The sequence below is a fragment of the Saccopteryx bilineata genome, chromosome 9 (genome assembly GCF_036850765.1).
Source record: "Saccopteryx bilineata isolate mSacBil1 chromosome 9, mSacBil1_pri_phased_curated, whole genome shotgun sequence".
Taxonomy (NCBI): Eukaryota; Metazoa; Chordata; class Mammalia; order Chiroptera; family Emballonuridae; genus Saccopteryx; species Saccopteryx bilineata.
In genome coordinates, this window is record NC_089498.1 from 96,788,536 (window position 1) to 96,795,249 (window position 6,714).

Genomic DNA, 6,714 nt, shown 5'->3' on the forward strand with positions numbered 1-6,714 from the left:
TTAAAGTAAGGATTGGTATTATTGATGCAAATTTGGTTCTATTTTACTTTGTTAAAAAAAAAAACTTTCTATACTGTATAGCACCAGATAAGATATTATAAATTTTTATCTGCCTATAAAGCAAAGACACTATGTTTTTTTAATTATGTTACTGATTTCTGTTTTGTCATAGAGGTATTCGATTACTATAGGGACAGTCTTCTCAATCCTAAGAACCAAAGATGTGATAATCATACATCTATTTAGTGCTGATGTGACAGGACCCTTTTCCCAACACTCAGCAATAAAAGCTTTAGTGATTGCATGCCCCACTCTTTCATGTGTAATGGTGGAAATGGTCATGCATAAAAGAGAGGGGTGTTCAGTCACTACGGTTTTTATTTATGTCATTATCTGTGATGATTGAGAGCTAACAACACAGGACTCCCGAATGACTCAGGGTGGACACCTTTGCACAGGTACGTGACCAAAAGATGGTGTAGAAGTAAACCATAATCTCTCAGATAGGTCCACATCTCACTACAAGGTTCCCAACACTAACGTAAGAGAACCAGGCCACATACTCAGAGAACTGAAACCAGACATGAGAGGACTCCCTCCTTTCTCAAGTGGGACACATCCTCACAATCACAAGGTCCAGATACAATATGCCAGAGTTCTATACTCTCACAAAAAAAAAAGATAGTTACAAACACTCAGAAAATCCAGAGTTGATGAGCCAAGACTCACACTCTCTGGGTGGGAACACTGCACACACTCCAATGCATACATTCAGAAAATGCTCTTCTCTGCTGCCATTCAGGAACATCTAAGAAATAGCACCTATTTACCAAGCATCTTCTGTTGTCGTTTTGCAAGGGCTCTATGAATCGCCAGGGCACATTATATCATGCCTAACTTAGGATGATTTACATATTGGTAGTGGAAGGATGCAAAGTGCACATAGCATGAACCATTACTCTTTCATGTGGGTCTTCTCACCTTTGTAGCTGAATACAAATCTCCTGTGACAAGATACAATATTCTGTCAGGTAAAAACAGAAATTTCTCCAAAGTACCAAAACCCAGAGCTAATTTGCCAGGGACCCATTAGCAGAGAATAGCAAGCAGATTAACTGTTTCTTAACTCTTCCATAATCTATTCATTAAAACTAAAAAGCTACTATTATTGAAGCAGAGTTCTAACTTTTGGGCTCCTCTATCAGAACCATGGCCCGAGTTAAGATGACTAATGCTATTCCCTCTTTTTCTGTAATGTCATTGGAAGAGCTTTTCTAACTTTGGTCAGCTTAGGGCTGGTGAGAGCTTCTTTTAGTACTTCAAAAGCCCTCTGTTATTCTCTTTCCTACCTAAAACTAGTTGACCCTTGTTGACCACTTTATTTTAAAGTCTTATAGAGAGGCCTGACCTTTTTTTATATTTTACATTCTATAACTGGCAATATCCACTTAATTCTAGGAATGTTCAGAGGTGTTTCTGAGTGGTGGGCTCAGGAAGACCTCAAATGCCCTGTATTCTACTTGAAGATAATAATTGTTCTAGGAGTTAATAAAAAACCTAACCATTCTAATATTTTAAAAATATTTATGCTTTATCCCTTTTTTATGTAGAAATGAAATGTAATGGAGTGACCTTGTTTCATAGAAACATATAAGTTTCATGTATGCATCTTTATAGCATGTGAACTATTCACCTGTAAATGACACTCCCCCCATTCCCTCTCTTTTTTCTGCCTTATGTTGCCACCACTCTGGGCACAATGAAGACAGTCCATCCTCTCCGCATGTATCTCAGCACACCCCAAACTGCAAGCATGGCTTACATACAAAAACCCATTAATATAATTTACTGTGTTAAAAGAATGAAGAAAGGAAAGCACATGACCATCTAAAGAAATACTGAAAAATCATTTACATGCAAACAAATACACATCCTTGTTCAATGCAGCATTTTTCATGGTGGCCAATACATCGAAAAATCCAAAGAATTTTTTTTTTTTTTTTTTTTACAGAGACAGAGAGTCAGAGAGAGGGGATAGATTGGGAGAGACAAACAGGAACGCAGAGAGATGAGAAGCATCAATCATCAGTTTTTTGTTGCGACACCTTAGGTGTTCATTGATTGCTTTCTCATATGTGCCTTGACCTGACCGTAGGGCTGCAGCAGACCAAGTAACGCCTTGCGCAAGCCAGCGACCTTGGGTCCAAGCTTTTGAGCTTTGCTCAAACCAGATGAGACTGCGCTCAAGCTGGCAACCTTGGGGTCTTGAACCTGGGTCTTCCGCATCCCAATCCAATGCTCTATTCATTGCACCACAGCCTGGTCAGGCCAAAGAGTCCCTTAATAAAACATTGAACAAAAAAAAATGTAATACCTATGTATAATTAAATACTAATGAGTCATACTTATGTATATGCAATAAACAGCATGAATAAACCAAGAGACTATTTTAAGAAGCAAAATAAGGAAGTCAGAGAAAGTTAAGGACTATATGATTGCACACATATGTGTCAGGGATACTTAGATTAACAGACAGAGAAGTTAAGTGAATACCAAAGGAAAGGGGTGGAAGAAAGAGGAGTAAATGAGATTTTTCTGCTAAAAACACTCAACAAACTAGGACTACAAAAGAATTTCCTCAGAGAACAGGCATTTACCAAAAACCAACAGCTAAGGCATATGGCAACTCTATACTTACATTTTTCAAAACACCATACTGTCTTTCATAATGGCTATACTAGTTTACATTTTCCTTTTTGAATAAGATTTTTTTATTTATTTATTTTAGAGAGAAGAGAGAGAGAGAGAAGAGGGGAGGAGAAAGCATCAACTCTCATATGTGCCTTGACCAGGCAAACCCATTGTTTTCAACTGGCGACTTCAGTGTTCCAGGTCGACACTTTCTTCGCTGCACCACCACAAATCAGACCCAGTTTACATTTTCACCAACTGTGAAACAGGGTCCTGTTTCCTCCACAACCACTCCAACCTTTTTATTACCTCTCTTGTTGATAACAGCCAATCTATCAAGTGTGAAGTGGCATCTCATAGTTTTGATATGCATCTTTTTGTACATCTCTTTGTTGTTTGTATCTCTTCATGAGAGAAGTGTCTGTTTAGATTCTCTCCCTATTTTTTAATTGAATTGTTTGTTGTTGAGCCTTATGAGTTCTTTATATATTTTGAATATTAACCACTTTCAGAGCTATTGTTTGTTAGTAATATCTTTTTTTTTGGTTGGTTGCCTTTTTCCTTATTGTTGTCAGTTTTTTTTAGCTGTGAGAAGCTTTTAGGTTTGATAATGTTCTAGTCATTTATTTTTGCACTTACCTCGCTTCCCTTTGGGATCAAATTAATGAAAAGTTCTTTATAGCCAAAGTTTAGGTATTTAGAACCTATGTATTTTTCTCTTTATTTTATTGTTTCAGATCCTATATTTAAATTTTGATTTATCTTAAATAAATTTTTATGCATAGTGTGAAACTGTAGTCAAGTATCATTTTGCATGTGGCTTTGAAATAATCTAACACTGTTAATTCAAGAGGCTTTTCCTCCCTTTATTGTGTGTCTTAAATTATTTTGTAAAAAGAAATGTATTTGCCCATATATCTTGGGTTTATTTCTGGGCTTTTGATTCTGCTTTATTATTCTGTGTTTAATTAATTAATTACTGAGTTACTTTCTCATTTATCTATTTTGCTAGTATGCTGTTTTAATTATCATGGTTCTGTAGTATACTTAGTGGTGAGGTAGTATAATACCTTCACCTTTCTTCCTCTTTCTCAGGACTGCTAAAACTACTTGGGGGTCCTTTGTAGTTTTGTACAGATTTGATAATTTTTTGTTGTCTTTTAAAGAAATGGATGAACATTGAGAACATTATACTATTGTATTTGAAATAAATAAATCAGAAAAGGCTAAGAACTATATGATTTCACACATAAGTGGGATATAAAACTAAGGCTTATGGACAGAAATAAATATAAAGTGGTTATTAGAGCAAGAGATCATTGAGGTAGGGGCATAAAGAGAAAGAAATATAAATCTCACATAGCTGGGATATAAAACTGTGACTCATGGACATAGGTAAGAATAAAATGGTTACTTGGGGGAGAGGGTGGGTCAAAGGGAGAAATGGAGGAAAAATATACAATGATGGAAAATAATTTGACTTTAGGTGGTGAGCCCACTGTGCAGTCAGCAGCTTAAGGGCAATAGAAATATTCAACAAGAACTGACCAGTTTTATCTGTGGTAGACCATTAGGCCAGGGTGTACATGTCCCAGGTTTAATTCCTGCTCAGGGAACACAAAAGAAGTGACCATCTCCTTTTCCACCCCTCCCCCTTTTCTCTTTTTCTCTCTCTTTCCCTTCCTCTCATGCACTCCTACAATCATGGTTCCATTGGTTTAAGTGTCTCCTGGGAAACTGGGAAAGTTTTGTGGAACCTTTGCCTCAGGCATTAAAAATAGCTCAGTTGCAAGAATGGCCCCATATGGACAGAGCATTGGCCCCAGATGGGGGTTGCTGAATAGATCCCAGTTGGGACACATGTGGGAGTCTGTCTTTCTATCTCCTCTTCTCTTACTTGAAAAAGAAAAAATCAAGAGGTTCACTGAAACTCTGTGTGCTCATATTGATCACTGTCATCACATTAAATTTACTTTTTTTTCTTCTTTCCCAAATCAGAGAGGGGAAATAAAAAGACAGACTTCAGCATGTACTTGGACTGAGATTCACTGGTCAACTTCTGTCTGGGACTGAAGCTCTGGCCATCTGGGGCCATACTTGCAACTGAGCTATTTTTATTTCCTCAGTGGAGGCTCCAGTGAGCCATCCTCAGCACGCAAAGGCAATGGTACAGAAGCTAGTCTTAATGGCTTGCTTCTCCTGCGGTATGAGACTGCTGCTGTATAAGCAAGTGAGCCAGTTACCCCCAGCATTTTTGTCTTTTTGTGCCTGGACAAAATGTCAGCTGTGCCCTATGTCTTGGGACTACGTGAAGGAAGGGAGCTTTGATTCCTTTGACACACTGCCTTAGATTTATTGGCTTTTGCAATCCAGCACTGTGTGAGGAGAAATGCTCATGGCCTGCTGCCTGCTGGAGATGTGGAACTGGTGGGGGAGGCCTTTTAGGCCATATCTACCTGGAGTGTTTTGTTCAAAATGATGATTCCATGGGGGGTTGGTTGTGGCTTTAGTCCCACAGAAATTTTTCTATAAACCAATATTTAGTAGATTTTGTTGTATAATTTTTTTTTTACTATGTGTTCTTAAAACAATTGTCTTTTCAAATTTAATTACTTTTTTGGTTTTTTGTTTGACAGTGATTTTGAGTGTTGTGGACATTTTGTATATTATATTCTGATAGTTGCGATTCTGTGTTGGAAGCCAATCAACAACCACTGGGTGACACAGTCACAGAGAGAAGAGGCACAATGATACTTCTCCCTTTAACTTTTTGAATTAATTTAGGTTTTTATCCCCCCTTTTCTGGGTGATTGTGCTATCATTTTTAGCACAGAGATAATAGCACCATGCTTTCCATGCAGATGCATAGTAATTTCTCTAACAATGAGACAGAGTGTGTGATTTACAAAGAAAAGCCTATAAAGCCTCTTTACCTAAGCTCATAGACATAGGAGGCTGGCTATGATATCCCCCAGAAAGGGTTAAGTCCGTAGAAAAATTCCCTCCTATAAATAATGTTAGAAAAAATAGATTGTGAATTATGAATACTTAGGAAACAGTAACTATACATAAAAGCACCTTTCAGCCTTCACTTAATCAATTATTTTACCTCTCTAGCCTTTTCATGTGGTAGAGCAGAGAAATTTTCCTTTCTTCTTGCATACCTGACCTGCAGGTGGTGGAACACTGAGAAAAATAAAGTTAGAACTTAACTACTATATGATTATAGTTGACTAATAAAATTTGACTAGACAATAGACCCTTAGATAAATTAGAGTTATTAATCAATACTGACCTTTTAGAAGCTTGTGCCAATATTGTTGTTGCTGCTCAAGTTATTTTATAACTATCCTTAGAATGACTTACCACCTGATTTATAGTTTATAGAAATGTACTAACCATTGCCTAGAAATATATAACCGTAGTAAAAAAAAAACCACAATTATTAATCAATATATTCGGTATACTATGTGATTGTAACTTAGTGTGTGTATATAAAACCAAAGCTACTACTAGCCATTGGCAAAGATGCCTGGCAGTGAATGCGAAAGAATTCAGCTCTCTCACTCATTTCATGCCGATGCTTTCTCTTCCTGTGGGACCCCTGGATTCTCCCCAGGGCTGGACCCTGGAATTTGGCGCTCAAACAGGGATCCATAAGGTAAGCTGCCTCATTGTTGAGGGATGGTTAGGACTCCACTCAGGGTGCTGCAGACCCCCTGTAAGGAAGTCAGGGTGAAGATAGGTGGAAAGTAACAGAACTTGAGATGTTGAGAAGTCATGGGCCATACTGAGTTTAAAGATAAAAAACTCTTTGAACAGTGCTGCAATGCACAGTGACCAAGACATGGAAACAACCAAAAAGCCCTTCAATAGAAGACTGGATAAAGAAGATGTGGCACATATACACTATGGAATACTACTCAGCCATAAGAAATGATGACATCAGATCATTTACAGCAAAATGGTGGGATCTTGATAACATTATACCGAGTGAAATAAGTAAATGAGAAAAAAACAAGA

The 6,714-nt window shown here is 37.5% G+C and overlaps 1 long non-coding RNA gene across 1 annotated transcript in view; it reads left to right on the top strand.

Moving 5' to 3' along the window:
* Nucleotides 1-6,476, top strand: part of LOC136312526 (uncharacterized) — a 63,147-nt gene extending 56,671 nt beyond the window's left edge. Inside the window, exon 18 of the long non-coding RNA XR_010727007.1 lies at nucleotides 2,789-6,476. This is a non-coding gene — a long non-coding RNA (uncharacterized lncRNA). The remainder of the gene's footprint in view (nucleotides 1-2,788) is intronic.
* The last annotated feature ends 238 nt before the right edge of the window (nucleotides 6,477-6,714 follow it).